The sequence below is a fragment of the Canis lupus genome, chromosome 30 (assembly GCF_011100685.1).
Source record: "Canis lupus familiaris isolate Mischka breed German Shepherd chromosome 30, alternate assembly UU_Cfam_GSD_1.0, whole genome shotgun sequence".
Classification (NCBI taxonomy): Eukaryota; Metazoa; Chordata; class Mammalia; order Carnivora; family Canidae; genus Canis; species Canis lupus.
In genome coordinates this window covers 12,396,625-12,424,337 of record NC_049251.1, presented here as the reverse complement: position 1 = coordinate 12,424,337, position 27,713 = coordinate 12,396,625, and the positions used below count along the sequence as shown (strand labels likewise).

At 41.9% G+C, this 27,713-nt stretch overlaps 1 long non-coding RNA gene across 8 annotated transcripts in view; it reads right to left on the bottom strand.

Annotated features, from left to right (window-relative positions):
* LOC102152285 overlaps positions 1 to 27,713 on the bottom strand; it is a 176,332-nt gene that overhangs the window by 64,514 nt on the left and 84,105 nt on the right. The window contains exons 8-9 of one of the 8 annotated variants that reach the window (XR_005381600.1): positions 25,398 to 25,475; positions 24,438 to 24,732 (exon numbers count right to left, since the gene is read on the bottom strand). The exons of 6 other annotated variants lie outside the window; for them this stretch is intronic. This is a non-coding gene — a long non-coding RNA (uncharacterized LOC102152285). Of the gene's footprint in view, positions 1 to 2,918; positions 3,072 to 24,437; positions 24,733 to 25,397; positions 25,476 to 27,713 lie in introns of those variants that run through there. One more of the 8 variants, XR_005381599.1, reaches the window with a different exon arrangement.

The window sequence follows — 27,713 nt, the reverse complement described above, 5'->3', positions numbered from 1 at the left end:
ATGTGTTCCTGAATGAAGTTAACCTTGTCCAATGGCAAATGACATTGAAAACATGCGCTGCCGAACTCCAGACTATGCCAATGTCTTTCAATATCTTGAAGGCAGCAGGAATGCACTGTTCATTTTAATATTTCCAGCATCCAGCACAGCATTTGATACATAGAATTCACTGAATATCTGTTGAATAAAGCCTAACCAGAGAAAGTCTTGGCCTTCTTCACGTAATACTACATCTAACTATGTTGTAGCCAGTATCCGTCCTATAGGGTAAGATGATACTAGCCTGCTGCCTGACTTTCTCCTCTAGAGAATTCCTCAAGTTTCTGGGTGGGAGTATCTAGTGGAAGTATGATACAGTACGAGTTTCCCCAGGCCCTTCACACATATGCATGGAAGATATAAGGATTAAAGGCATAAACACAGTAGTGTTTATTCTTCCTGGAGAATCAGGCAGAAGTTAACTGCTTTTATTAAGTTGTGGAGTGAGGGATGGAGGAGTGGTGACCTCACCAGTTTTCCAGAAAGCAGAATTGTTGGTCAGAGACAGAGAATCATTGAAGAATGAGTCATATTATCTAAAGGTGAAGAGCATAGGTTTAGGGTCTGAGAAATATGAGTTTGAATGTCATTTCTACTGATCACTCATCACTTGGTACAAGCTCCTTAACCTACTAAGCCTCAGCTTCCTCCTCTATAAAATAGAGAAAACAAGTAACTTCCAACGAGTATTGATGTAAGGATTGAGATCACTGTGTATTTAACACGGTGTCCAGGACACTGTAGATGTTAAATAATAACAGTTTAGCAACAGTACCAATGGAGAAAAGCATCAGTGCCAATTATGGCTGCATGGCTAATTCTAGAATCAAGGGTTGTGGTCACCATTTGTATTTCTTACCAGAACATACAAGGACTGAAAAAGGGGTTTTATTCTTGTTTTTGTCTTTTCCCTTTTAAAAAATGAGAGTGATTATTTCATTTTGCTTGTCTCGATCACATTTTGGCTTGCCCTCTATTGTTGTATATGAAGTAGGTAGGCGATAGGTATACTAAATAGACAAGGAATGGTGAATTTTTTTCATCTCAAATCACTCCCGCCTATTTGGGATTGGTGGCCAAGCTCACTGTATTAAGAGGGATGTTGGTGCCAAGCCCAAGCTAAGTGAAAAAGAGAGCTATGATTGATCCGCACTACCTGCAATGAGTGCTTGTCACACCTCAGTTTTATCCAGAAGCAGTAGAATACTGAACAATAGCTAGGTAGGGTCACAATGAAGCCAGAGGGAATGGATGGCAATGGTAGCTTGTAGATGGAGAGACTGATAAACATTCCTACACTGACCTTGAGATATTTTGTGATATAGTTGCTGTGTGTGTGTGTGCCAATTTCCCCTCCACATCTACTCTTCACCCAGCTCCTTGCCTGGAAGCTGACCTATACACAGTACATAAACGGGGTTGTATGCCCCCTGGCTCTGGTTGGCTTGGCCAATGGAGAGCACCCCAACAGGAGATATATGTGAGAAAACAGCAAGAGCAAGATCATTATTTCCCTGAAATTATTTCTCTCTGCAGGGCTGCTTCAGGCTAGCCATGGTCCCTCAGTATGAAGTCATTGATCCTCTCAGTGGAGTTGACTCTATATGATTCTTAGTTCTTAAAGATCTCAAAAGCAATCTCCTCTTCCCATCCCTTTAAAACAAAAGGTGATACAAGCTCTAGGATACTGCACTACCCTTGATGGTTCTCCTCACCTAAACTATTATAAATAGTCCCTTTATAAATGAACGCTATCAAACTATATCATTTTGAAAAGATCACCCATATCCCTTGGAACCCTGAATGATAGTATGCCTTTGGGTTGCCTATATGTTTGAAATGAAGTAAGCATTTACAGAAACACAAATGATAGAATATGCCAGGTAGGGGATCTTTGTAAATCTAAGAAAAAGGGTATGTGTCTGGTGGCCAGATAACTAGAGATAGCAAGACAGATGCCTGTCATACCTGCTTCTCCATCTACCTTAAACTGCCCACCAATGATCTGGACCTTGCTCTTCACAGCAAGGTCAATTAACTGAGCAGAATTAAGTACTACCATTAACAATCTCTAACTTGACCTGATGAGACAGGATGTCCTAGAGTATTCTGCTTCCCTTGATGGAAAATTAAAACTCAAAAATTCATCATCTGGATGTCAATGAGATGCAGAGGTACAGGGGTACCTGGGTAGCTCAGTCAGCTAAGCATCTGCCTCAGCTCAGGCCATAATCCCAGGATCCTGGGAGAGAGTCCTGCATAGGCTCCTTGCTCAGCATTGAGCCCGCTTCTCCTCCTTCCTCTGCCTGCCATTCCCCCTGCTTGTGTGTTCTCTCTCGTGCTCCCTCTCTCAAATAAATAAAATATTTTAAAAAGAGAGAGAAAGAGATGGAGAGGTACAGACAACTAGAGGGTGACTGAGTCAGGTTATCAGCAGAGAATTGGACTGAGGAGCACAATGTGGTCCTGCCCCACTAGTCATCTGCCTTTCCCACCAGCCTGCCCTTTCTGAGGCCAAGTTGTAGAATTCTTTCTAGGTCTCTACATTTGAGGAAATAAATGCATCTCTGATCCCTATTCAAAAGAAGAAAGAAAAGAAAGAAAAGAAAGAGAGAAAGAGAGAGAGAAAGAGAGAAAGAGAGAAAGAGAGAAAAGAAAGAAAGAAAGAAAGAAAGAAAGAAAGAAAGAAAGAAAGAAAGAAAGAAAGAAAGAAAGAAAGAATCCCTGTTCACCACCCTTCAGTGATCTAAGAAGTAACATTTCACGATCAGCAATGTAGACAGAATCAGGACAGGAAAGGTAACCTCTCCACCCTCAAGGTTAAAATGCTATGCTTGAATATTGCACCCAGCAATTTTGTGACTCGAATAATTATTCACCTGTAAAGCCCCATGTGGACTAAGGTGATCCCGGTTCTTGGTAGGAGACAGACCCCTCAGAACCATTAAGCCTTCTCCCAGTGTCCAGCATCCAGAGATAAGGCCTCCATAGCAAGCACAGGCAAGGTAGCGAAGTATAGCTCTGACTCTCTCCTATAGAAAAGATGAGAAAGCATACAAAGGGAAAAGGTAATGCAGGATTTCTCTGAGAAGGCAGATTGTAGGAGAGCAATCACAACACTATTTAGGGGAACAAAAGGGAGAGGAATTAGGGCCAAGGAGGGCTGTAGGTCTCTGCCCCTTAAGCTAGGAAGACAGTAAAGCTCACTCCAATTCCATTTTAGTAAGATTCTTTTTAAGCTTCTGCAACCCTTCAATTCACTATCTTCAATAGTCTTTTCATCTCTCAAGGTCCAGATCAAATGCTTTCTCTTTTGTGGAGGCCTCCCTGATCCCAACACCTCCCACTCCCAGTCAAAATTAACCGTTCCTTTCTTTACACTCTTAATGCATGCTAATCCTTCCTTTAGCATTTTTTACTTTGTAAGATATGAACATGTTTGCCTCCCCCAAATGATTTGTGAGCTTGCTAATGGCAGGACCTGTCTTAGTGATTTCCGAATAAAAATGGTCCCTAGATGGTAGTGGAATATTAAATGCTCACTAAGTTTGACAATGACAGGCTTTTGCTATCAACTGGAAACTGGACAGCCTCCCTCCCCCCACCTCACTCTCATCTCTTTCCAGATATGTCACTGGTGGGAAAGTTAGGGGAACCTCCAATGCAGGTAGATCTCTCTGAGCCTGGGTTCCAACAAAAAGTGGAATTTGAGGCAAGGACTTCTGGGAACAGAGGTGGGTATGGAAAGGCCAGGAAGAATTGAAAAGGAAAGGAAGGAAAGTCAAAATAAGGGGTGTTATTGAGCTGGGCCCCTCTTCAGCAACTAGGGATCCCCTCCACTGGGGACAGTCTGAAGGGCTATGTAGAAAGTACCTGAGGGGTACCTGGGTGGCTCAGCGGTTGAGCATCTGCCTTTGGCTCAGGGCATGATCCTGGGATCCTGGTTTTGAGTCCTGCATTGGGCTCCCCATAGGAATCTGCTTCTCCCTCTGCCTAATTCTCTGCCTCTCTCTCTGTCTCTCATGAATAAATAAATAAAATCTTTAAAAGAAAGAAAGTACCTCAGAATTGTCTCCCCAAGGCCAGAAGATGAGAGAAGATATCCACATGCTCCCATTACCCACTGATCAAGGATTACTTATGGGAGCTTACCTACCTCATACTTTCCAGTGCATGGCTGGCTGTCAGAATGACTGAGCAAATGTTTGCAGGAGGCTCAGATGACGGTAGCAGAGATGCCCCGGGACATAAAGCAAGTGACAAATGGTTCAGTCAAGTTAGGTGCAGTCCGATTACACCTGAGCAGAGCTGGTTACCACAGCAACAACTACAGTAGAACGGCGAGCTAAGAGGATGTGAGGGGGGCCATAGAAGTATCCCACACACGTTGTGATGACTCTTATTGGCCCTTTGTGATTTCTATCCATCCTGGAGAATAAGTCTCCCTAATCCTAGCATTAGTCATTGTTAAGTTGCTAGGAAAAAGAAAACATTGCATGATACAGCTAGAATTTCCCCAAGCTCCACTAGACTGTGTGTACAGAGTCATGAGAAACACCCAAATTTCAATGGTTCTAACCCTATGGCTTCTAGCTCTAGTTCTCCAGCCATTTGCAAGCTTCCCCCAGCTACTGCTCCAGGCCTGCTGAGCAGGCTTCACACATACGTAGAGATCAGTCTGTCAGCTGTGATCACCCTGTGGAGTTGGCCATGCACTTCCCCTCCTGTTTGAGTCCCCCTTCTGCATATCATTTCCCAAGCAGCTCTTCCTGCCATCTCTGCTGCCATGGCCACAATGAGACCACACTGAAAGCATAATCTTCCTTGTTCCTGACACTGCCAAACCCTCTAAATGCCAAAAGGACACATTTCTTTCCACTGTCCTTGTGCCAGAGCCATGTCATGGCTCAGACACAAATGGGAAGATGCTTCTTTCCACCATGTCATCCTCTGAGCTAGGAGAATACCAGCACTGCTGCCTTGACCTGGAGGCTCGGTCATTAAAGGTAGCTCCCTCAGCTTCAGCTCTAGTCAAGGGTGGATCCTCCTCTCTTCCTTGTCTTCCCTTCCCCATCTCCCACCACCAACACAGCTCACATAAAATGAGACAAATACACACATCCTCATGCAAATAAACTCAAAAAAGTCAGCAGCCTGTGGCCCGTCACCACAGGGTTGTGGACATGGCCAGGCAGGCCCGTACACCAGGGTGCTCACAGCCTCAGCACACACGCCATATATCCCTCTCAGAGCAACTATCTGATATCTTCTACATGCCAGTGATCATATGTGTTGAAGCTCAGAGTCACATGGATGCAAACAGTTTGGCACCAAAAAATCCCAAGGTGTTTGTGGGTTTGTTTGTTTTTTTACTACAGCTACAAAATGAAATCTCATTAGATGTCCTAAATAGCTTTTTATCCTGGCATTCCCTCACATCCTTTCACTTTAAAGAAAAATGGGGTTTTGCTTGACAAAAGTACTTAACCTCCACGAGACCTACTCTCCAAGAGCCACGTGGTATGAGTAACTCCAGTGCATACAAAGTTTCCCTGGACATATCCTTAAATGACAAAGTTCCCTAAAAGTAACCTTCACAGACATGTGACATCCGTCCTCAGTTATATCTGTAGAAAAAAATGTGTTCACAACATGCTACAGCTTGGTCCAGCTATTTGAAGAACAATAACAGATGAAAGCCAAGAGCAAAAGAAAATGGCAATAAAATAAGGTGGCATATTGACAGCTGAGATCTAGTGTGACATCTAGGAGTGGCTCTGTGGCTCCAGGATTAGATTGCTCTCACTTCAAAAAAGCCATCCATGAACTCCATCAGTCAGCAACTTGGTCATATATACATAAAATTTCTTCCCCAATATGCTGCCAAAAAAAAAAAAAAAAGATGATGCTTTAAAAACAATGTATAGACCATATGCATTCTATTAGTGAATAGTTGCATTTTTCTCCTCGACTAATTTCCAAACTGAGTTGAATTTTAATCCAACCTTTCCCATGCCTCACTTTTACAAAAGGAATTCAATTTATTATTCTCCGTGGACTTCAAATAAAAAGGTAACATCAAAGTCAAACAGAAAATGAAAGCCCTGGTTCAGACATTATTTTGTTTTCCTCTCCCAAGTAAATATTTGCACTTGCTGAAGGAGCTTATGCCGCTATGTCTGTAAATTGAAGACGTATTTTTATGAGAAGGTAAGTAGCCAGGAACAAAGGGATGCAAACCAAAGTTCCCCTGTGCTCTCTTCCGAGTGACCTCCAGCCAACCGTTCAGATGACCTGTTTAGAAGGAAGATGATTTGGTCTCCATGGAAGCTCAGTGTGTGGGTTCTGCTTTCACAGATTGACAGCTGTGCTAAATGATGTTGAAATTACATGTAATAGATTTTAGATTATGACTATTGTCCAGTAAGGACTAAAGAACCTCATGCAGTGAGAGAGGAATCAGTCTGGTTAGCTACTTAAGCTTCATTCCAGAGTAAAAAGGCAAAGGCTCTTATTATAAATTGGACTTTTGGTTTGTCGGGGGAGGTAGTAAGTACTAAAGTAGTTTCACTAATTAGAAGCTATAACCCCAGAACAGTCATTGCCATTCTTTCCTAGAATGAAACATAGGCATGCTCTGTACATTTCTGGACACAACTTTACCCAACTGAAAGCTAGGAATAAATGAAATGCTTAATTTTTCAATGTCATAATAGCCAACTAGAGTAGCGTTTGACTCTTTGCAAAACTAGTGGGCTGCTGACCTGCTCCTGATATTTATTGATATGCAAGATTTTCTGTTTTATTTTGCCTGTATAAAGTAGGAGAGTGGGGTTTATAGGAGGATAACCAGGAGAGAGGAAAGTGATGGAAAGGATGCGGGTGTCAAACCCCAAAGAAATGGAGGAAATGAGCAAGAACAGGCTTAAACCTGAATACAAGTGAGATGGGATCCAAGAATTCCCCAAAATGAGGAGGAACCAAGTGCCTGTATGAGAAGGTAGAAGTGTAAGGTCTGAAAAATGTGCATTTTAAAACACTACCATATTTGTTTCCATTACTGGGAGTCAGAGGATAGATTACCCTGAGTACCTGGGTTTAAACAGTATCCCCTTTGTCATAGTACACCACAACACAGGTCATGCTCTATCTTTACCCTTTTAGAGAAAAGTTGGTGTATTACTCAATAATTAACATCCTTGCCCAAAGGACTTGAACCTCTGTAAAAACACAACAAAACAAGCAGCTTATTAAGCCACTGGATAGAGGACAGGAAAGGTAACAGAGAAATAGGAGGAGAAAATAAGTAAGAAAGATATTTTACATTTCATCAAAATATGAAGTCACATTTCCTGTTTATCTCCTCCAGCATACTATCACCACCACCCCCAAAGTGAAGCATCAGTCATATAAAAACTAGCTCCTTTTCTGAACTAAACCGACCAGTTCAGACAAACATGTATTTGCTCTAAAAGCTACTTTGGGAACTATGGTCTGAGGTTCACTGAGTGCCAGGGGAAACCCCCATGATGCAGTCACACCCACATGCTGTCTGGGGGCCGGCTACTAACATGTGGTCCCAAACCAGGAGCCTTGGCCTCACTTGGCAGCATATTAGAAATGCAGGATCTTAGCCCCACCCAAGACCTACTACGTCAGCCCAGGTGATTCATGTGCACATTAAAATTCACCCCAGCTCAGATGATCAGTTCCACCCTTTAAATATTTTGAGAGAAGCCAGAAAGGAGAACTTAAACAACAACAACAAACAAACAGGGTACCTGAGTGGCTCTGTTGTTTAAACATCTAATTTTGGCACAGGTCATGATCTCAGGGTCCTGAGATGGAGCCCCGATTTGGGCTCCCTGTTCAGGAGAGTTTGCCTCTCCCTCTCCCTCTACCCTTCCTTCTGCTTGTGCTTGTTCTCTCTCTCTCTCTTTCTCTCTCTCTCTCTCTCTCTCTCTCAAATAAATAAAATCTTAAAAAATAAATCTGAAAATAGTGAAGGTGGTAACTTATCCTTTCTTATTTGTCTCTCCCATTAAGAAAATCTTCCCAAAATGCAAAAGAACATACTTTGTGTAAGAAAGAGAAATAAAAAGTGTATATATTTTTTTTCACCAAAAAAGAAACATAGGACAGATAAAACAGAAAACAATCTGATTACTTACAAGGTATGAGGCAAGAGAACAGAGTAGAAGACATATAAGAGGGAGCGACACCTCTCCAAGTATACCTTTTGGTATAGTTCTGATTTACGGGATCATGTTAATATCCAAAAAATAAAATGAAACAATGATAGAGGAAAGAAAAACCTAAAACCAAGCTAAAACAAATAAACAAATTGTATTTTAAGTGAGTTCTACAACCACGGTAGAGATAAAGTCAAAAGGAAGAACTAATCCAAGTAACTTATGAGCACAGTATTTGACGGTACAGATGGTCCTCAACTTGTGATCGTTCAGCTGGCGATTTTTCAACTTTACAATGGTGCAAAAGAGAAATGTATTCAGTAGAAACTGTACTTCAAATTTTGATTTTCTTTCCTGGGTAGCGATATGCAGTACAATACTCTCTCATGATGCTGGAGAGGGGCAGTGAGCCACAGCTCCCAGTCAGCCATGTGATCACGAAGGTAAACCTACAACCATTCTGTATCTGTGCAACCATTCTGTTTTTCACTTTCAGTACAGTATTCAATCAATTACATGAGCTATTAGTGTTTTATTATCAAATAGGATTTGTAGGGGCACTGGGTGGCTCAGGTAGTTAAGCAACCAATTCTCCATCTCACCTCAGGTCTTGATCTCAAGTCATGAGTTCAAACCCTACATTGGGCTCCATGCTGGGCATGGAGCTACTTAAAAAAAAATAAAATAAGACAAAATAAAATAGGCTTTGTGCTGGATTATTTTGCCCAACTATAGGCTAATGTAAATGTTCTGAGTACATTTAAGATAGGCTAGGCTAGGCTCTAATGTTTGGTAGGTTAGGTACATTTCATGCATTTTCAACTCATGATATTTTCAACTTACTATAGGTTTATCATGACATAACCCCATCATAAGTCAAGGAAGATTTGTAAGTCCCCCAGTCTTGGGTAAGATGGAATGATAACAAGAGCTACAAACAAATCCTAAACTTTTTTTTTTTAAAGATTTGTTTATTTTACAGTAAAAGAGAGAGAGTGAGCAGGAGAAGGGGCAGAAGGAGAATGGGAGAGAATGCCCAAGCAGACTCCCTGCTGAACATGGAACCTGACTCAGGGCTTCATCCCAGGACCCTGAGATCATGACCAGCCAAAATCAAGAGCTGGCCACCTAACCAACTGGGCCACCCCTTTAACTCTTATAATATCTTTGTTTCTTGTATAGGTATTGGCACAGCAATTCTGAAATTGTTTTAAATGTATTATAGGATTAAACAAATGAGTAAATGTATGATGTTGTTGGGAATCAAAGACCAGTGCCTGCTTGAGACACACACCAATGGCCACAGGAGCGAGCTATTTCCCTAAGCCCAGCATCAGGTATGATTTACATGGGAATCAAGATACACAATAAGAGATGGACAGAGGGAGTTCCAGATGAATACCACAGAGGAGAAGGCAAGGTGAAGATTAAGGCAGAGATTGGAGTGATGCAGCCACAGGCCAAGAAACGCCTGCAGCCACCGAAAGCTAGAAAAGACAAGGAACAGATTCTCCCCTAGAACCTCCAGAGGGAGCATGGCCCTGTTCACACCTTGACCTTAGGCTTCCAGCCTCCAGATCTGTGAGACAAAACGTTTGTTGTTTTAAGCCACCAAATGCATAATAATTCATTACAACCTCCCTAGGAAATCTGCAAGAAAGATATATTATCATCTCCACTTTCTAGACCTGACAATAGAGGCATAGAGAGTTCAAATAACTTGCTTAAGTTCCAGAACTAGTCAATAATTTAATAGTAAATGTTAACCCAGGAAATGTGATTCTAAAGATAGCCCTTTATAACCTCTATTTCAAACTCTTTCTGCCATATAGTCATTAAAGATAAAAGCTACGTGGAGTAGCCATCTTCCCATATCAAAATGTGATTATGTAGAAAGGCAAGTCACAGAACTGTATACAGGGACACTTTGGAAAGCAAGCATGGAACCTTACCTTAGTAAAAACTCATAGAAATGCTGGGTAAAGAACTAAAAGAAATATATACCAAGCTGAGCTTGAAAGGAAAGGAAAATCCCCAGTAGCCAGAAAGGAAGGAACACAAAACCAAAGCAATTAAGCGTATGAATAAGGGCAGGGGATTAACATCCACCAAGGAGCAAGAAGCTTAGTCTCAGAATGTACAATTTAGGGAGGAGGAATTGAAATCTCCCTTTAAAGCCAGGACTCATAAAGAGCTATCCCTCAGTGAAGTGGAACAAGACAAAAGATCCACTCACCTGCTCAGGGAAGGTTAAAGAAAGTTGGTCTGTGCACTGTACATGGGGAAAAGATACCCCAATAGAAACAGCAGCCCCCGGCCTAGTCTACACATGTATGTGGGGGGTCTGGATTCATAAAAACCACACAGTATAGGAATCTCCAGCCAAGAAATTATGTAAATATGGGCTCCACATAGGTGAAACCCCTGGGACTTCCAGCAAAAGCAAACACCAAGCTGTTTAGGAACAAACCTTCTAAACCCTAAAACATACAAAACATTCTAAGGCACACAAACACACACACAAATAAATACATTCTGGCTGAAAATGAGCTCAAAATTAAAAATTCCAGAGCACGGGAGAAAGGGGGTCACCATGAAGCAGAATCAGCAGTCACTGCAAACAGAAAGATTTGGGTGGTCAATGGGAAGGCCAGCGGAGGACAAAGCACAAGGCGACACCCTACAACCCGCTCCCCCTATCCCCTCAGGTGGGATCCATGTGACATTCCTCAGGCATTCCTGGTTGCCCTAAAGCTAAGGCAAAGGAAGAACAAATAGTTAACTTATAGAGATTATAGTCCTATAAACCTGAGTCCCCCTCAGTTTACAAAATGTCTCCATGATTTACAAGAAAAAAAAAACATTCTTATCAACAACTGGACTTCCAGAAGGAAACTCCCAACTATCTTAAGTTAATGCTTTACTAGAGGGAAAAACAACCTGAACTTGACAATAGCAAGGCCTCCAATCTCTTGTAGGTACTCTTTAGCATACAAAAATTATTTTGAAAATCTCCCTTTTCCTTACCTACCCTAACTCCCAGGTATATAATCACAGGTATATAATCCCTCACAAGCCTGGGGCAGCAGCTTTCCTGCCCCAGGGTCTTGTCCTGTGTTTTAATAAAACTACCATTTTGCACCAAAGAAGTCTCAAGAATTCTTTCTTGGTTGTCAGCTCTAGACCTCAACCCACAAACCTCACCTATATTCTAAAACTACCTCAATATGACAACCTGAAAGGGACTGTTTCAATAATCATGTTTCAATTGATACAATAAAAAGACTTGAAACCTTAAGGAAAGAACAGGCATTGTGTGGAAAGAACTGGCAGATTTGAAAATGACCAAATAGAACTTCTAGAAGTGAAAATGTAAAATTCAACAGGTAAGAGAGCAGATTGGAGACAGCTGATAAGAATACAGATGTGAGGAAAACATCCAAACCACAGGAATGAGGGACACTTGGGTGGCTCATTGGTTGAGCGTCTGCCTTCAGCTCAGACTGTAATCCCGGGTGCTGGGATCAAGTTCTGCATCAGGCTCCCTGCAGGGAGCCTGCTTCTCCCTCCTCCTATGTCTCTGCCTCTCTCTCTCTCTGTGTCTCTCATGAATAAGTAAATAAAATCTTTAAAAAACAAACACAGCAATGAAAGATAAAGAGATGGAAAACATCTCATGTTTCCATGAGATGAGATGTTTCCATGAGTTAAGAGTCATGAAAAAGTTAAAAAAAAAAAATCTTTCTCATTATAATTCCAAGAGAGAAATTAGAGAATGATATAGAAATAATAACCAAAATATAATGGCTGAGAAATAATGAGAATTGATGAAAGATAGGAGTATCAGGTTCTAGACAGAAAAAAACTCTCAAGCCAGGTAATTGAAAAAAATTTGATGAAGCAACTGTTTACAGAAGCAGGAGTGCAGGGAAATGAATAAGGGATAGAGGAACACCGGGGAGCTAGTAAGAGCAAGGAGTCTGCAAGGGCAAGGTGACCAGAACTCCGAGAAAGAGCTGCATGAAGAAAGTTGCCCAGAACAGCAGCTGTGCCTTCAGTGGAGCCACCCAGCGCCCCCTGGTAAATTAGCATGGGGGGAGCCCACAGAATAAACACACAGACCTCACTCTCCTTTGTCCCCAGAGCCTCTGCTGGGGCCTTGCACTGATGGAACTGTACTGGAAGTGAAAGGGCAGGAGGAGATGCAAACCACTCATTAACCTTCCTGGTTCAGGGTCTTCAGGTAAAGGCTACTAGCAGCTCCTTCCTGGAGCTCCTGGGTGTTTTATCAGTTTTCCTAAACCCTGCCACACCTTTGTAAATAGCCTCCAGGCATTGTGCTACTGCTTCCTGCCAGAACCCTGACATCCTTCACCTGTGTAGACGTGTGCGCCTGCATTATAAGTGGAAAGGAGAGAGAGGGGAGAAAAATACAGAGAAAGCCTAAAAGTAAATATACCAGAATGCCACTTTTTTTTTTTTACTTGCTACATTTTCTCATTTTTCTACAGTGAACATGGATGGAACACAATGATGCAAGACATCAATATTATAGTAATGCTAAAAATCTATAGAAAATATGGATTCTTAATCAATTCATTCCCCACTAGTCTGACATCATCCCTGATCCAGAACTCCCTGCCTCCTGATATCAGAGCTAGACACACAAGCAAATGATGCAGCTGGAAAAAAAGAAGAAAGCGGGGATGGGGGCGATGGGGAAGAGGCAGGATTCAAACCAGGTATTGAAAATACCTATTTACTTTGTAAATAGTGAAACTTTTATAGACAGGGTTATATGAAGACTTGCTTAAGCTCAGTAAAACAGAATCTCCCAACTAGGGCATGGCCAGGTTGTGGAACTGAGCCCCAGGCCCGTGAAAGGTAGCAAGAAGTCCTATGAAAACTGAGACAATTATGTATTTAAAAAGACAACAATGAAGTCTCGTCGCTGACTACCTAGGATGCTTCCAGAAATAGGTGTACCTTCACTTTGGCCAAAATGGAAGCTTGATGTTATGATGTACGATGCTTGTTAGATTTTTTTTTTTATTAATCTACGCACACAGCTAATCATTGCTTGAAACTCAAATAGCCATTTGTTGAGGCTGGGGGTGACATCTGGCTTTTGATGGATTAGCAGGCAGGTCCTCTTTTTCGTCTCTTGCCTCTAAATGTTGCTGCCTGGAAAGTGACACAGGCCGGGTCCCACGCAGCAAACTGGCCTGGATCCAGAGGGAAGAGCGCCATCTACCGCCGAACGCCCCTCAGCCTGCAGGCTCACCGTGTGCTTGCCCCCAAAGGCCTTCATTCAGATTGTTCCAGCTCAGACGGGCTCCCGAGAATTAACAAGATTTCAGCTGGGGGTGGGAGGGAAGGGAACCTTTGACCACAGACCAACACTTAACTATATTAAAAATCCCAAGTCTTTGGCGGGAACTGTTTGCTCTTAACGTCGCAGTGCTATTAGGCAAGGATAATGATTGATAGAAGTCATTTTACTAGGCAGTCAGATACAAGTGGCAATTTCTTGGAGTTTGTATGAGAAATGACATCATCCCCACAATTCTCTGGCGAGGAGTGCAGAAGGATGTAAAAGCCAGTAGAGCCAGCTAGAAGCCTTTTGGTCCTTAACAGGAGCCACTCCTGCCTGACACCCTTGAAGAGAATACCTAAATCCTACTTCTATCCTCTATCTGTGATAGAAATTCATGTGCGGGTGAAGGGACAGGATGAGGCAGTGCAATCACCTAGGGTGACTCTATCTTCTGCAAAAAGTAGACTTTGGTACATCTCAAGTGGGGCCGAAAAACAGGCTTTAGCTTAGAGAGCAGCAAGCAGTGGGGCTTGGTGGGTCAGATAGCCTCACAGAAGATTCCACCAACCACTGACAGAAAGCTTCACAAGGGACTGGCAGTCAGTCTCTTATGAGATGGAATGCAAATGTGGCTGTCTTTGGGCTATGAGTCAAACCCTGATTGGCATGCAAATGCACAAATATTCCTTCCAGCTCTAAAATTCTATGGCAGCTTACGCCCACATTAAACTATGTGATAAAACACAGCTCAGAGCAGCATCAAAACCAGAGTTCCCTGAAATGCAAATCAGAACCACAATGAGATATCACCTCACACCTGCTAGGGTGTCTATTATCAAGAAGACAAAAGATAACAAATGCTGGCAAGGATGCAGAGAGAAGGAAACCCTCGTGCACAGCTGGCAGGAAAGTAAGTTGGTGCAGCCACTTTGGAGAACAGTATGGAGGTTCCTCAAAAAATTAAAAATAGTATATGATCTGGCAATCTCACTTCTGGATATATATGCAAGGGAAGTGAAATCACTATCGCAAAGAAATATCAGCGCTGCTTTATTCATTGCAGCATTATTCACAAGAGCCAAGATACAAAAACAACCTAAGTGTCTATCGACAGATGAATCGATTTAAAATATGGTTTAATATACACAACGGAATATTATTCAGCCTTTAAAAAAGAAGGAAATCCTGCCATTTGTGCCAACACAGACAAGCCTGGAAGGCTAATTATGCCAAGCGATGTTAGACAGAAAAAGACAAATATTGTACAGCATCACTTATGTGTGGACTCTTAAAAAAAAAAAGTCAAACTCTTAGAAATAGAGAGCAGGATGGTTGGCTCAGGGTGGGGGGAATGGGGAGAAGTTGATCAAAGGGTACAAACTTTCGGTTACGAGGTAAATAGGTTCTGAACACCTAATGTACAGCATGGTGACAATAGTCAATAATACTATGCTGTATATTTGACATTGGCTAAGAGGGCAGATCTCAAGCATCTTCACCAAAAGAAAAAAAAAATAACAATGTAAGATGACAGATGTGTTAACCTGGTCATGGAAATCTTATAATGTATACATATACCAAATCATCATTTTGCACACTGTTAAGTATATTATAATTTTATTTCTTAATGATGCCTCAAAAAAGCTGGGGGGAGGCGGAAAAACGGAGTGCCCTCAGCCTTTATTACCACTGCATGAATTCCTACCCCACCACCCAAAAGGCTGGAGGAGTTTCTTCTTCAACAGCTGCACCCTTGGGTCTGTAACTTTTCCCTGGCTCTGTTACTTCTCTCATTACATCCTCTTTATCACAGAACTGAAAACTCAGGGTTTAGAAAAAAATATATATCTGTGTGCCTCCACAAAGAAAGTTAATGTACATAGTAAGTAATTATAAGAAAGCCACATTCCACACCTTTAATTGCTTTATATTTCATTCTTTCTGCCCAGTAGGAGTCACCTCACCACTCATACTTTCACTCATTCATTCGTTGGATTTCCAGCCATCTGGGTTGAACTCTACCATCTGGCTCTCTTAGAGTGCAGTGAAATAGTAGCTGGGCTTTATGGATTTCCAACAGAGTGAAGTACTCTCTATTATTTCAGCAAAGTTTTAGTACTATGGGCTGGCAGTCTGCGTGCAACTGTTGTTCACTCATCTTTGCGACTTCTACCTAGGGTTAGATTTTGAAGGGTCTGTCACACATATTCAGCAAATCCCCAGTTTGGGTTGGTGCCGCTGACCACCTGTCCATTCCACGTCAGGACCATTACAGAGAGAATCACACACACACACACACACTTTTGGGTGATGGATAAGCATGAAATCAAAAGCCTTCCACATTTCACAGTGCTTCACAATCCTTCTACATGTTCCAGGTTCATTTCTCATGTTCATAATTTCTAAGCTTTATCTCCCTTCCTAAATCCTATTGTCTAACCATCTCCCCACCCTCTGCCCAAAGAGAAAAATGGATATGGGAGGAATGAACCCCTTTCATGTTTTGCTCTCCCATCTCCACCTCTTTGCCTGCACTCCTAACCACACCTCTGTCCCCATCAGATGTTCCTCCTCTTGTTCAGGATTAGTCCTCCCACCTGAGCTCCCATTCCAATCTTTCCCACTTTCTCAAAGACCTTACCCTGAGAAGAAAGAAATAAATAAAGAGAAGGAGAGAAAGGGGGAAAAAAAAGAAGAAAGGAAAGCAAGATAGAGAAAGAGAGAGGGGAGAGAGGGAAGTGAAAAGAAAAGAAATGGAATGCAAAGGGAAGGGAAAGGAAAAGGAGAAACTCCCTCAATGGGGCACCTGGGTGGCTCAGTGGTTGAGAATCTGCCTTTGGCTCAAGGTGTGATCCCAGGGTCCTGGGATCAAGTTCTACATCGGGCTCCTTACAGAGAGCCTGCTTCTCCCTCTCCCCATGTCTCTGCCTCTCTCTGTGTGTCTCTCATGAAAAAATAAATAAAATATTAAAAAAAAAAAAAAAGAAAAGAAAAATTCCCTCAAGACAACATCCCTCTGATTTTCACTCAATCTCTTTTCTTATGGCACATACCAACTAACTACCCTTAAGAGTGCCCTCTTGGGGTACCTGGTCAGTTAAGTGTCTGCCTTCAGCTCAGGTCATGATCCCAGGACCCTGGAATCGAGCCCTGCATCCTGCTCCCTGCTTCACAGGGAGCTTGCTTCTCCCTCTCCCCCTCCCCTCACTCCCGCTCATTCTTTCTCTCTTTCTCTCTCTAATTAATTAATTTAAAAAATAGTGTGCTCTCTACTTGAGTCCCCCTTGTCTCATAAACTACCCTTTCATCAACTGAGTGCAATCTGGTTCAGTCTCCACCACTCCACTGAACCCTAACTGAGGTACACTTGTGTGAGCATAAGTGTGGTGCATCCTACAGTGCCTGGTATAGGGTGCAAGGTCAATAATAAACTTTTCTGGCCAATCTCTCCCTAATCTGTAAACTAGATTCCTCCTTTACTTGATGTTTCTACATCAGTGATGCCTACCCCCTCTGAAATCTCCCAGATGTGCCTCCAGGTCCCTTCTCTCTCCTGGAGTTTCTCCTACCTCTAACTACTCCTTATGTCTCCTTTTCAGAATCCTACACACCCCCGATGCCTTAAATTAGGACCACTTTTAGTCTTCATCTCTTGGCTGTATACTCTTACCGGGTGGCTCTATCAAGTCCCACAAAAGCTTTACCATCTCTATTAAATGGACAAACATACAATGAGTTCCTACTGTATACCAGTTCTACAATCCTCCCCACTGGATATCTCCATTGAAATCACACACACACACACACACACACACACACACACACACACAAATTATTCTTCATTCTCTCCTTCCTGTTTAAGGAAATGACACCACCCATCCACCAAGTCAGTCAAGTGAGAAACTGATAATGTTAAAATTGCTTTTCACCCACCCCACATCCAAAGAGTTGCCAGGTCCTGTGTATGCTACCTCCTAAATTCTCGAGAGTCCCTGCCACTGTCTCCAGCCAATCGGCTGGCTTCCATTCACACTTCATCCTTTGCCATCTGAATTACTGCAGCAGCCTCTTAACTGGCCTCTCATGTCCGTTCTAGTTCCTGTCCAGCCATTCCCTACCCTGGCCTTTCTAAAACATGATCTACTACTAGCATTTCTCTGTCTAAAAAAATTCAGTGGATCTCCCTGCCCCAGTATAAAATCCAAACCTGTCAAACTGCCAATGATCTGGCTCCCACCAGCCTGCCCACAATCGCATCTTGACACCTACTCTCCTACTGATATTCGGTGCCTGTGGTTTCCCACACTCTCTCATGCCTCCAAGACTGTACACACTCAGGTCCTCTTCACCTCTTCCTTTCTGTCCAGGTTTGTTCTATTTCCAGACTCGGATCAACCGTCACCTTCTCTGCCCTTCCTCCTCACATCCTCAGTCTGAAGTAGGTACTGCTTTCTGAGGAATCCCAAAGCATTCTGTACTTCCCTCTGCAGTATAACTTATCACATGTTTGTGATTCACATTACATAGCCATATCCCCTATGATTTAAGCTCTACTATAAGCTCCCCAAGGCCAGGGGTCATTAATATTCAGTATCAACAGTACCTATCACAGTGCCTAAAACATAGTAAGTGTTCAGTAAGTATATGTTCATTAAATGTGTATAGAGTGAAAGCATTACAAAGCTCTCCCCAGCCTCACCAGCTATGGCACCAGTGAAGTCATAGTAACAATATTAACTCAAAGTCCAGTGAATTTAGGCCTCATCTTTTCATGTTAGATATAAGGCCCTGCAAATACACATGCATATGCACATCATGCACACTTGGTGAAAAGTGCACAGGAACTGCTGACGCATGATTCTTTCTGCTGGCAAGAGCTCCCTGTTCCACCTGACCTCACCACAGTCTCCATTGGTCACAGATGCCCCTTTCTGGTGCCTGCACTGGTACCCTAAAGGTTTTGTGATGGTGCTTCTTGGCAAAGGAGGAGCTGAGAAAATAAGCAGAGAAAGCCCATCTCCTCCATTAAAGGTGCCCCCAAAACAATACAGTTTGTGCTACAATTTTATTACACATCTGTGAATAAAACATCTTTTTATCACTAATCTGCACACTCCTTCTCTGCATGAGGCCCCAGGCAGGATCAGTAGGGGTTGTTGTCTGTGAGAAATCTGAGTATTGGACACTAGGCCAACTCAGTTACTTTTCCCTTCCAAAAATTATGGCATTCTTTACAGAGGAAGTTCATCTGCGTAGTTTCTCTCTCCCTCTGCCCTGCCCCAGTGGTTCAATGGATACGGTTGATTCTCACCTACCTCAAACTGGGACACCTGTCCTTACTACACCATGATCAGACACGTGCTGGCACTGGGTACAAATGGTCAACAAGGCAGACATGCCATCATGCAGGCAACGCAGCATAGAATTGAAAGGCAGGGAGCTGGAGCTCTACCACCTGGGTTTACATCCCGGCCCTGCCATCTTCCAGCCTGTGTGACCTACAGCATAATACTTTAACTTCTCTGTGCCTCAGTTCCTCCATCTGTAAATAGGTGATAATATAGCACCTACTTTATAAGGTTGTTATAATGAACAAGTTAATTCATGTTAAACAGCATTGCCTGTCAACATGTCACATTGCAAGTACTCTATAAAAGTTATCTACTATTATTATAGTCTAGTGGGAGGTAAACAATAAAATAAATAGATAAATAAGCAAAATAATTACTAGTTGTAATAAGTGCTAGGGAGGAAAGGAGCCAGCCACACAAATAGCTGGGAGTGCAAAATTCCTGGCAGGGAGACAGAAGGAACAGCAGCGCAGAGTCCCTGAAACGGAAAGGATTTGGTGAATCATAACTCTTGAAAGAGGGTTCATGAGCTGAGAAGAGCCAGTCGGGCACGGAACAGCACAGGAAGAGGAGAGGGAAGATCAGATTGTGTTAGGCTGATGAGCAGCAGCAGAAAATTTCAATTTCATTCTATGTTAAATGGAAAGCCATTGGAGGGCTTTAAATGTTATCTAATCTACATGTTTTAAGATTACTCTGACTAATGGACTGAAGGGTAAGCAAGAGTAGAAACAGGAAGATAATTAGGAGGTTATTGCTGTTGTCCAGGATAGAGATGGCGGTGGCTGGCACTAGGGGGTGGCAGTGGAGATATAATGAATCAGTGGTCTAGAGTGTTATCTGCAGAGAAAATGCAGTGGACTCTGCAATAGGGCAGAGCCAGCTGAAGCATTAAAGGTTAAGAGAAGGTGAATTATCTCCCTAGTGTAACCTGAAAGAGAGAGAGGCCTTTATTAGTAAACATGGCTTTGGTTTTCCATGGAAGATACACAATCACTTCTGCCCACAACACAAAGCAATGATTTACTGGGAGCCTGTCGAGGGTATAGCTCTGGGGTTGGTAGAAATTACTTTGTTCTGTAATAGATGCACAGATAAAGATAACTTCTTTTTTCCTTGATACATGTGCCTGAAACCACTGCTTTTAAGCCATCAAAATTATATTTATAAATCCTCTAAACAATAAAAATGAAAACAAAATAGGTATTGGATATAATAATCATGAGAGAATTAACTGACATGTTTTAGGTCACTTATAAAACAATAGATTCATATTTGGTAGGTTATATGTGTTTTGTGATATTTTGTGGGGCCTTCTGTTGCAAATATATACAGTATATTTATTAATATTTTATGGAAATTATAATATAATCTGTTTTAAATGATTAGATTGATTTTATAATATTTTCCTTTGTAAATATTATATATTTATATATTACCATATGCAAGACTGTTTTATATGTTACACTTTTAGTCAAGAATTGTAGCCCTAAAAAGGGAAATGAAATTTCCTTCATGAGAGTTTTTAGAAACCTACTCTGGCAAAAGTGGGGCCTGCTTATGATCTCTGTTTACTTTTCCCTGGCTCAGAGTCACACATAGCAGAGGTTTTAAAATCATTGTTTAGTATTCTCTTTTCTCTGCTCCCAAATAATTGAAGCTTTCTCTCTCATAATCTCTCTTGTTACTAAAAAATAGCATCTAAGAATGCTATTACAAAAACATTGCAAGAGCGAGAAAAACAATCAAATCAAATCAGCATATATTTATCAAATAACTAATACTTGAACTCCCTTTTCTATATATTCCACTTCCAAACTTCATTATTTCATCCAAACTAAAAATAAACTATATGTGGATTGAGCCACCTAAGGAAGTAAATAGTTACTTAAATAGAATGGGGGAGAGGTATAGTTAGAGAAAAATAAAGGAAAATAAAAGAAACCATCCAAACTTAGGGGCTACTGGCTCCCTATGCACTTTTCTCAGGATGGCTTTCATATATATATATATATATAAAATTTATTTATTTATTTGAGAGAGAGAGCACGCACGTGCACACCAGGAGGGGGAGAGGGGGCAGAGGGAGAGAGATAAGCAGACTCAGTGCTGAGCAGGGAGCCAGACATGGGGCTCAATCCCAGGATCCCGAGATCATGACCTGAGCCAAAGGCAGACACCTAACCCACTGAGCCATCCAGGCACCACTCAAGATGGCTTTCAAGAGTAAAACTCAAGAGAATCGGAGCACCTAGCTGGCTCAGTCAGTGGAGCATGTGATTCTTAGTATCAGGGTTTTGAGTCAAGCCCCATGCTGAGTGTTCAGCCTACCTAAAAAATAATAATAAAAATAAACCTCAAGAGAATTAACATTTGTTGCATGTGTGAACTTAGAGAAGACTCAGCTAATGAGAAAGCAAATGACCTTCTTGGGAAGGTCATGTTTCTTACCATCCTTAGAACAGGTAAATTCAGCACATGGGTGGAATAACACTATGAGGAGAAGAAGCAGAGCCAGCACTGGGAGATTAGGACAGTGTGTGAGAAGGCAAGTCAATTTCCATTTATTCAATCAATGCATAGATAAAGACTAGCAGATGGGAAGCCAGCCAAGGGACTCAAGGTTAAAATATATACTTTGAGTTGAACATTATGCAGACAATAATTCACAAGTCTTTGGCTGTATCAAAATGTCTGAACTAGAAGTTTCTCAAATCCATTGCTAAGCTAGGAATTCTATACACTAAGTTCATAAACATGTAAGTGAGAGGATAGGGTGGAGGGAGACTGCATGTCTCCAAAACGGTCATCCTTCATGTTTATGTGTAGAGGAGAATCTGCTTCTTGGCTAGGTTGATGTTAAGGATCTGTTTCACCCATTTGGTTAACAACCAAAATGGCAGACCTAACTGATTATCTAAGACACTAACTCCTAGGGCCAGACTGAAAACTAGCCAAAGTGCAGGGAAATTATCAAATTAAAAGGAAAGCAGATTCGAAATGGCTATTTTTAAATGGGACACATCATTTTTGAAGGCCAAGGGATAAAATCAGGTTAGGGAAGGAGAGTAGGAGTACAAAGGAATATACTGCTATTAAAAATTCCAACAGAATAACAGGATGCCTGTCCCAAAAATCTGTGCCCCTATAATCTATTATCAACATAGAATCCAGGCAATTCCATTAAACACAAGTCAGATCATGCCCCTCTTCTCTTCTAAACCTTCTAAGGACTTCTGACATCGTTCAGAGTAATTGCCAAATCCTGTAGGGCCCCAAGTGATTTAAATGGTGAGGACCAGAAACAGAAGGCTCCATGGGATATTTCCCCCTTTTTTGGCTCCCCAATGTTCTGTACATCCTTCCCAGCTAGGGGAAATCCTCTGCACAGTATGGTGCTTAGAAGGAGGCAGGGCTTATAGCAGTGAAAGAGGGACTGTTCCCTGTCCCCACTCTCTAATCAGCAGAGCAATCTCAAGACCCAGGCTAGGCCAATCTGGGTCTGCATTTTTTTATTATTCCCTCAAGATTCAAAGATGGAAACTATTTGCAATGATGGAATCAAGGATGCAGTGGCTGTCACGTTGTATATGGTGGTAGCAGCACCACCAACAGCAAGCTGTCCATCTTCGGTGGTGCCACAGTAGCATCCCAACCAGACTGTTCTTTTGCATGACTCTGGTGCCTGCTGAGCTTTCTTTGCCTCCTGCCCATTTTCTGAGGCTGTCTCTATAAACTCTCCTTTGATTCTAAAAGTTGCTATGACCTGCCAATAAATTCCTTTTCTGCTTAGATTAGCCAAAGTTGTTTTCTGTTTTTTAAACCCAAGACTCATGACAGGTAAAATGAGCTTTGTTGCACATCGATGAATCTTTGAATATAGAAGGGAAAGGAAAGACTAGAGTCTAGTAGGGTGTGCAGAGAGCCAGCTGGCTCTGAATAAAGTAGACAAAATTGAGTTTCTTGGGGCACCCAAGGAGTAGTGGCCTGGGATGCAATCTTGAAGGAGAGAGAAGAATCTGAGTAACTGGGCTGAGGAACCCATGAAAGAAAGGGATCAGGAAAAAAAGTTCTGATGAGCAATAAAAGGAAAGGCAAAGGAAAGTGAAATTGTAAAAGCTTACTCTAAATAGCCTTACTCAAAATAAATAAATAAATCAGTAACCTTACTCTTGGGGCACCTGGGTGGCTCAGTCAGTGAAGCATCTGTCTTTGGCTCAGGTCATGAACCCAGGGTCTTGGGATGGAGCCCCATATCAGGCTCCCTGTTCAGCAGGGTACCTGTTTCTCCCTCTCCCTCTGCCTGCCGCTCCCACTGCTTGTGCTCACTCGCCCTCACTCTCTCTCTCTAATAAATAAATAAAATCTTTTAAAAATAATAATAAATAAAAATAAACAGCTTTACTCTTTAGAATCCCACCTCCTGTCCTGTATCTTATCTGCCCATAATTTATTTTCTTACTGGAACTGCTCAGTTAAAGTCAGCAGCTCCAAAGCTTTGGGTGAGATGTCATTTGCTACAGCTGAATTAAAAAAAAAAAATCTTTTTAATCAATACCTAGGTAAATCTGACTTAAGAAAAAAATGCAGTTGAATACGGGTCATGTATTCTGCTTCTACAGGACTATTGATGGCTTTGTCATTTGGTTGAGTAATTGATGTATTTTATCACTTGTTGGCCATTATTCAGAGATCAATTTATTGAAACATGAAACTTTGGAACAGTCAACAAAGAATGCTACATTTCTGAGGTGAGTAGTGATAGGAAGGGTGTAAGTCCCTGCATTACTCAAGTCTCACACCCTACATCCCTCTCTGGCCCTGTCTCTGCCCCTCAGCATCTTTTCCTAGTCACTTCTCCATGTCCCTGCCTCCTTCCATCTGTGTGCTTCTGTCTAGATCTGCCTGTTTCTGCTTTGTTAACTCCTCACCTCACGTTCAAAAATGGTTTACTGCATCTCAGAAATAGCAAGAAAACATAGATTCAAAGTAAATAAGAAAGGAAAAGAAAAAGGAAAGAAAGACACAAACAAGGGTCAAAAATGAAACTAACACAAAAATGCATACCAGGAAGCCCTACTCACCGGCAAGGGGACCATCAGTTTTTGTGGGGTTTTTAAAGATTTTATTTATTTATTCATGAGAGACACAGACAGAGAGAGAGAGAGAGAGAGGCAGAGACACAGGCAGAGGAAGAAGCAGACTCCTCGCAGGGAGCCTGATGCAGGACTCGATCCTGGGACCCCGGGATCATGCCCTGAGCTGAAGGCAGATGCTCAACCGCTGAGCCACCCAGGTGTCCCGGAACCATCAGTTTTATCCACTCTCTAGCAATCATTTTAAAGATGGAAATACAATTGGTATCCATAAGATAAAATTATACCAATTGCTCAAGCTTCCTAAATCTGCATAGTAACTTAATTTGTGAAAACGATGCATCACAATGACACAATTTGTCAGAAAATCCCTCCACCTCACAAATGGCCCTGCCACACTTAATAAGCAGAAATAACTGGCAGAGAGTTCACTCACCTTTCTTGGCTGGAAGAGCTGGTTTCTCCGTGTGCTTGATGGGAGTATTGCCTCACACAGCAGGTAATAAATTTGCAGAATTCATTACCCCCAGGAGGAGGTGCAGGCAGGAAATAGAAATGGATTTAAAAAGGATTGGTCAAATTTATACATGGTGAAGCCATCAGTGGCTCTTATTTTGTTTCTATTTAATAATATTTTATACTGTGATCAACCCCACCCCCTTACCTGCTATCCTAAAGGGCATCCTTACAGCTCCTTACCTTTTTCTCCAGTGAGATTTCTGATGCTATATATAATACTTTATATATATATATATATATAGAGAGAGAGAGAGAGAGAGATTTATATACAGAAATACTCTATTTTTACTTTTTATAGAAATATATTTCAAATTTCACTAACGTTCAAATATAGATGTTTTAAGTCTTCACATTTTCAACATATAACACCACACAACACATAACTAAATTAATAATTACAGTGCTGCAGTCCCAACTAATACCCTGCTTTAGAACACATTAATTGTGCTTTGACAATCCAACTGAAGTAAAGCTGGCCTTGGGAACATTTAGGAAACTTTCTTATTGTTCAAGGCCCAAGAGGGAGTGAGGAAGGTAATTAGGGTTGGATGAAGCTCCACTGACACTTTGCATGGGCAGGTAAGTCAAGTCTCTGCTGTGTCCTGCAGTAGTAGGTGCCTCTCTATCCTACAATCCTGCCTGCCTGAAAATCGGGAAATACATGGTCAGTCTTTGCAGGAAATCAGCACAGCTCTGCTATTACCACTCTAGGGATCACCATTAATGTGTAGTGTGGCAGTTCTGGGAACCAGTCACTCTTCCCCCACAGGTAGACATCGGACATCTGTTCAAAGGCCTCTGAGCATAACAATGGGAGACAGGGTTCTGCTGGGCTTCAGGTCACTTTCTTCTCTTCACTTTGGGGAAACTGTGGAGAACTTACCAAGCCCTTGAGCAGCTGGGAAAAGGTAACCAGAAGCCACATCCTCACTGGTTTTTTAGGGAAAGAATTTCTGGGCACCTAGGGAAGGAATCAGTTTCAGGTGTCTTATTTAAACCAAGAGGCACTGAGGCTCACATTGACAGAGTTCTCTGGCCCCTCTGAATGGGGTGATTTTTGGAGGTGGGAATGAGTGTAGTAAACAGTTTTGCAGCAATAAAAATATGCTTTTTCGATGTGTTGGGATTTTCTGTAGCTGCCACTAATACGGCAGAGACAGGTCTCATGATCTAGAATCAAGCCAGGAAAAAGAGGCCAGTACTGTCCTGGTGTACTTTCCCATTAGTCTGACTAGGGCTTGCTTTGAGCCCCATTAAACTGGAATATCACCTTGGACAAATTCCTTAACTCCTCTACATCTTCCTCATCCATAAAATCAGGCAGCTAGACTAGGTTATCTTGAAGGTCATTTCCAGCTCCAAGCTCCTTTCTCTCTGGCCTGGGATCATGCATGGTTCTGTGGCTATAAAAGGCACTGCTAAGGGTGTTCCTGCCTACTACCTGTTAAATTTGCATGATGTTTCTAAGTACTGATTTTTTTCCTGATGGTAAGAAAGCGACACTCATCTCACCAGAATATTCTTGATGAAATGTAAAAATATGTTTCTACAAACATTTGTACTGAGCAAGAATTGCTTGAGGTTTTTAGGGACCTACCAGGAGAGAGTTGGGAAAGCAAATTCAGGCTGCTCACTTTCCTTCTGTTTAAAATCAAGATGAGGGGTGCCTTGGTGGCTCAGTCGGTTAAGAGTCTTGACTCTCCATTTCGACTCAGGCCATGATCTCAGGGTCATGGGATGGAACCCCTCATCAGGCTCCATGCTCAGCATGGAGACTGATTGTGCTCTCCCTCTACTTCCCCCACTTCAAAATAAATAAATGAATAAAATATTTTTTAAATAAATAAATAAATATAATATAATATAATATAATATAATATAATATAATATAATATAATGAAGGGGCTCCTCAGTGGCTCAGTTGGTTAAGTATCTGCCTTCAGCTCAGGTCATGATCTTAGGGTCCTAGGATCCAGCCTGGCATCATCAGGCTCCCTGCTCAGCAGGGAGTCTGCTTCTTCCTCTCCCTTTGCACCCCCTTCATGCTTGTTCTCTCTCTCAAATAAATAAATAAAATCTTTTAAAAAATAAAATAAAGGGAACCCTGGGTGGCGCAGCGGTTTAGCGCCTGCCTTTGGCCCAGGGCACGATCCTGGAGACCCGGGATCGAATCCCATGTCGGGCTCCCGGTGCATGGAGCCTGCTTCTCCCTCTGCCTGTGTCTCTGCCTCTCTCTCTCTCTCTGTGTGTGTGACTATCATAAATAAATAAAAAATTAAAAAAAAATAAATAAAAAATAAAAATAAAAAAATAAAAAAAATAAAATAAAGATGAAAAGGACACCCACCTCAAGGTGTTGTAGAGATTAAATGAAACCATATTTAGCCACCATGGTTTCCTGTGTAAACAATGTTATGAATGCTATGGTGAGTGCTACCATGAGGTGGCTATGCTTATCTCTGTGCAGATAAAAAAAAAACTGAGATTCAGAGAAGTGAAGAAAATTCCCCAAGGTTATATAATTATGACATAGTAAATTGGCTTTTAAACACACAAAAATTGGAATGCCTGGGTGGCTCAGTGGTTGAGCGTCTCTCTGCCTTTGGCTCAGGGCGTGATCCTAGAGTTCCAGGATCAAGTCCCACATCAGGCTCCCCAAGGAGCCTGCTTCTCCCTCTGCCTATGTCTCTGCCTCTCTCCATGAATAAATTGAAAATGTCTTTATTAAAAAAATAAATAAACACAAAAATTTGACTCCAAATTTCATCCTCTTAACTCAGTATATGTATGAATTGTTTGGCTTTGCAGTCCTCAGTGTGTGTATGCATTTTGTAGTCAGAAAGAGATGTAAACAAATGATGACTAGCACATACAAGCAATAACTCTAGACAAATAAATTCATTTTGCTAGGCCTTGGCTTCTATATCTGGAAGGATTAAAGGAGATTATATATATATATAAAGCACCTGGGGGATCCCTGGGTGGCTCAGCAGTTTAGCCCCTGCCTTTGGCCCAAGGCGTGATCCTGGAGACCTGGGATCGAGTCCCACATCAGACTCCCTGCATGGACCCTGCTTCTCCCTCTGCCTGTGTCTCTGCCTCTTTCTCTCTTTCTGTGTCTCTCATGAATAAATAAATAAAATCGTTAAAAAAAACAAAAAAACAAAAAAAAACACCTAACACATGGCAAACCTTCACC